This window comes from Onychostoma macrolepis, chromosome 03 (assembly GCF_012432095.1).
Source record: "Onychostoma macrolepis isolate SWU-2019 chromosome 03, ASM1243209v1, whole genome shotgun sequence".
Classification (NCBI taxonomy): domain Eukaryota; kingdom Metazoa; phylum Chordata; class Actinopteri; order Cypriniformes; family Cyprinidae; genus Onychostoma; species Onychostoma macrolepis.
This window is the reverse complement of record NC_081157.1, coordinates 8,379,533-8,384,186: the sequence shown is the minus strand read 5'-3', so window position 1 is coordinate 8,384,186 and position 4,654 is coordinate 8,379,533. Positions and strand designations below refer to the sequence as shown.

General features: G+C 37.6%; 2 long non-coding RNA genes across 2 annotated transcripts; one reads left to right on the top strand and one right to left on the bottom strand.

Annotated features, from left to right (window-relative positions):
- Positions 1-255: 255 nt before the first annotated feature.
- On the bottom strand, positions 256-1,456 carry LOC131537627 (uncharacterized). The gene is made up of 4 exons (XR_009270350.1): positions 1,378-1,456; positions 1,226-1,277; positions 864-944; positions 256-594 (listed from the first exon to the last, which is right to left on the bottom strand). It is a non-coding gene; the product is annotated as an uncharacterized LOC131537627 (long non-coding RNA).
- Positions 1,457-1,536: 80 nt separating this feature from the next.
- Positions 1,537-3,598, top strand: LOC131537623 (uncharacterized). The gene is made up of 3 exons (XR_009270345.1): positions 1,537-1,644; positions 2,503-2,662; positions 3,461-3,598. It is a non-coding gene; the product is annotated as an uncharacterized LOC131537623 (long non-coding RNA).
- Positions 3,599-4,654: the final 1,056 nt, after the last annotated feature.

Genomic DNA, 4,654 nt, shown 5'->3' with positions numbered 1-4,654 from the left:
TTTAACTTTTATTTAAATGTTAATAATACATGTAACAGTAAAGCATATACTGAAATTAAAATAAAAAAAACGACCATAAATAACTTATAAGTGGTAAATGACCAATGCACATGAATAGAAATAACTTAAAACTTAAGTTGCAAATAAACTATATTCGTTGACATTGCGATTGCAATGTGACAAGTCAAAAGCAGTAATTAATGTATATAATGAAACGTTTTTCAAAAATTAATACATTGTAAATTTGTTGTTTAATACTATATATTTTACCAGGTATAAGTAATTAACGGGTTCACAGTTTTGTTTTATATAATTAAGTATTAATACCATGTAGGTCTATTGTTTCAACCCCATTTCCTATTTACCGCAGCGTCGACGTCATCCGTGGCGTCGACGTCAATACAATAGGGACTTTAAGCAGCCTCCACTGCTGGAACGGCAACGGCATTCCAACGTCATATTGCGCGTTCGCGATTTAAGCTGCTACTTCATGGCGTTCTATTGTAACCGTCTACTAGCGGAGAACAGCTGCTTTGCCCTAGTCGTTACAATGATGGAGATGTTCTTCGACAGGAGATCCGCTCCGCTCCAGCTCTGCAGCACAACCATAAGCATGGAAGAATAGGAACAATATGTCACATAGCCAACAAAATGTAGTATTCAATGTCAGGATTATTAGAAATAAACAAACTACAGCAGAGGTGAAATGCAATAATAATAATAATAATAATAATAAACAAACATACAAAAAATATTAAGATACCAGAATTCATATTTTTAGGTTTTACAGATGCATGATGATATAGTTGAAATATATAGTGAAAAATTCATATAAAGTTATTTAATAAGATTTCTCAGATCACCTGTTTCCTGCATCTCTGTCAGCAGCTCCCATTACAAATTTTCTTGTAACTTCCCGTTTTAGGTCTTTTTTTCTGACGCTCCTGAAATCACAGTACAATTTATCAATATTTGTTTGCAATGAAAGTTCAAAACGTGTTTGAAATAGTTCCAGCCCATTAGTTCATGTAAGTGACGTCACCGATTGACCCCACAGTGCAGACTTTTAGGTTAAATTAATTAGCTTATAGTGACTTCCATTTATCTATTGACAAAGTATCAGCAAAACATTTACAAAACTATCAAAGCCGCTCATCTACACATAACAGGTGCTTACAAACCCAAACGTTCATTAATAAGAGCTCAAATCTATAAGTTAGCTTACCTCTATTTGTTAGCCTGATGCTAACGGTCTTTTTGAAGACACTAAACCACTCCTGTAAAGTAAAGATTCAACAGAAACGTGTCAGTTACACGTAAGAAAGTGTCAGGAACGGCTGTATGTATTATTTGTGTAACTTTAGGGACTAAACTTACCTGAAAGCAGTGAAAACAGCAGAGAGACAGCCTCTCCCTTCTTGTCAGCTGAGTGAGTTGACACCGTTACCATGGTAATTGCCACTTACCAATGAGAATCATTGTGGGCGGGGCGACACGTGCAGCCCCGCCTCGATCTGCATGCTGCAGCCGGGTGTACTTGTCTCCGAGTGTGCGAAAAACACGCTGTCCTTCGGCACCAAGACAGTGGAGGAGAATGGCCATTTTCCGCTTCGTCGGGATGCCATCGAGGCCCATTGTTAACAGGTAAGTTTCAAACGACGTTTTCCACTGCTCCCATGGGACCGTCGGCTCACCAGGATGGGGCAAAAAAGGGCTCGGGGGAGATAACGACAACTTGGGGAAGTCTTCAGCCATCCTTGTCGCCAATTGTTACGTCTGTAAAGAGGACTCGTACTGGAACTTATTTTACTTTTTATTGTTCTCATCAACTTCACTGAACTGTGTCACTGAACACTCACATCACTGAACTGCGTGAAAACATTCTAGCGTCAACATCATTGCTCGTTCCAAACTCTTAAAGTGACCAGCGCTCTTTATCTCTTATTGATGTAACAAACACGTGACTAATTAAACACCAGATTATAAGTCTAACTAAACATGCAACAGTTTTATTATCTAAATATCTCTGAAACCCACACAAACCCACACGCATTTTGAGTTTGCTCACTACTACACCTGTGATGTCTCATCCTTTATTTCCACCACTTATTCACGCCACTCTTTAAATCATGATGACGATTTATTTCATTTGTATTTGCTTTTCACGTTGCCTCTCATATTGAGCAATTTGGTCATGAAAGTATGCCTACAGCTATTGGATTCATTCAGCTGATCATAGTTCTCTTTCACACAAGCATGCCAAATTTGCATAATGATCGGACCACAGGTGGTGCTGTAACTATTAAAACAATATTTTTCTATGGTAAATTACCCCAATGTAGAGAAAATGTCTATATATTACGCAGTGTTTCACTTATATAACATAATTCATATGTGATAGAACAACTTTGCCTTAAGAAACACTTCTGTCAATCAAATCGTTCATTCTTAGGTTTTTCTGTTGAAGATGGTAACACTTATGTCTTTCTCTTTGTCTTTTAGACAAATTACTTAATTCATATGAAAACTTCATAAGTGGTCCAAATCCGACATCAAAAAGAAGACAACGTGTGCAGACCATTCAGAAGTTTTTTAGGGACGCATTCGAAGGAAATCCAACAAGAGAATGGGACTCAGTTCTCAGAGAAGAAATTTTCTTTGGGTAAGTGTCAAAATACTGTAATTAATAAATGTTGCACACATCAAGTCAAAATTCTATTTATGTAGCACTTTATACAATACAGTAGTGGTTAGTGTGCATTCGGTTTTAATGATTCTGATCCTGATCCCGATCCGATACCAAAAATTCTGAGTATCTGTCAATACCGATATCGATCCAATAGCAGTGCATGTTTTTTTTTTAAACAATCTACTAAATATAGACAACTTTATTATAAAGAAAAATAACTAAAGTTACTATAGAAAAACCATGAGTGCACAATAATTATATAAAATCTAAAATTAGCGATAAAAAAAAAAAAACATTTAGTGGGGAACAAATAAAAGTGAATAAGTGTAGGACTAAATCTGGTAAAATGATAAACATTCCTCTTTGTATTGTTGTAAAATAAAAGACATTTCTTTTAAATGTATAGCACAGTAATGAGGCAGCACCATATGACAGATGAGACGAACAAGAAAGGCTATTAATCTTTCATTGCACAAAAATATTATAATACGAAAAGGCTTAATCACAGCGCAATGGGTCAGCTGGCCAATCAGAGCACTCTGGGCTTTTCAGAAGGAGAGGCTCTGTATGTTAACCTATTCTAGTATAATAATAAACAAAATAATGAACTTTTAAAACAGCATCATATGACCCCTTTAATTATCCAGCTCATAGTAGAATGTCTCATGATTTAATTAACTGAACTAAAGGTGTTTCATCACAAATATTTTTACAGCCCATCCACCTCACACTGAAGATGGCTGATCCATTTTGTCTGTCTTATGTTTTCAGATACGTCAAGCAGCTCAAAGAATCTCAAAATGATCGTGCTACAACAATTCTTCATAAACTGACTGATCTCTCCCACTTCTTCAAGTGGGTCAATAAATCCCACCCAGAATGGGTGAGGGTTTCGAAAAAAGTCCTTAAGCGAGCACTCTTAATAATACAAATGTGTATTAAAGAAGAAACTAAACATAAGCTGTCCTGGCAGGAGCTGTTAAAATCTGGTGAGTTTTTGTAATACACACACACACACACACACACACACACACACACACACACACATATAACATAGTATAGTGTTTATAGAGTATATGTAGTAGATTTTGTCAGCATGTCACATTTAGTTTTACTTCGATTTTTCTTTTTTAGTAAAATAATCGAATCAAATTAGTATCAACAAAATTCATCCGTCCTTCGGATGAGACGTTAACCCGAGGTCCTGACTCTCTGTGGTCATTAAAAATCCCATGGCACTTCTCGTAAAGAGTAGGTGTCACGTAGTCGCAAGAGCTGGGGAAACGCGGAGATGAGGAACTTCAAACAATGGACTTTAACAACTATTAACCTTACAGAAAGACAATTCATGACAAACTATTGACATACACATTTGACATTCAAGACCGAACACAGGGGCAAGGAAACTCAGGCTTAAGAAGGCTGGGGAAACTAGATAATTAACAGAACACAGCTGGGAACTGATTAACTAATGATGACATAAACGAAGACATGGACAGGAACTCCAAATAAGGTCACAAGAGGAGGGGAAACACAAGACGCTGAGACACAGTCTGACAGTAGGGGTGTAACCCCGGTGTCCTGGCCAAATTCCCTCCACTGGCCCTTATTCAATCATGGCCTCCCAATAATCCCCATTTATTGAATTGGCTCCATCACCCTCTCATCTCCACCTGTAGCTGGTGTGTGGTGAGCGCACTGGCGCTGTTGTCCAGTGGCTGCCGTCATATCATCCAGGTGGATGCTGCACACCGGTGGTGGTTGAGGAGAGACCCCCTATATGATTGTAAAGCGCTTTGGGTGTATAGCAATACACAATAAAGCGCTATATAAATGCCTCATTCATCATCATCATCTTTGCAATGCAGAGGAAACACAGAAGCTGCGTCTGAAGTGGAATAGATATATTTACCCACTGTTTAATGCAGCTCAGATGGATCTATCTATCTATCTATGTATCTATTA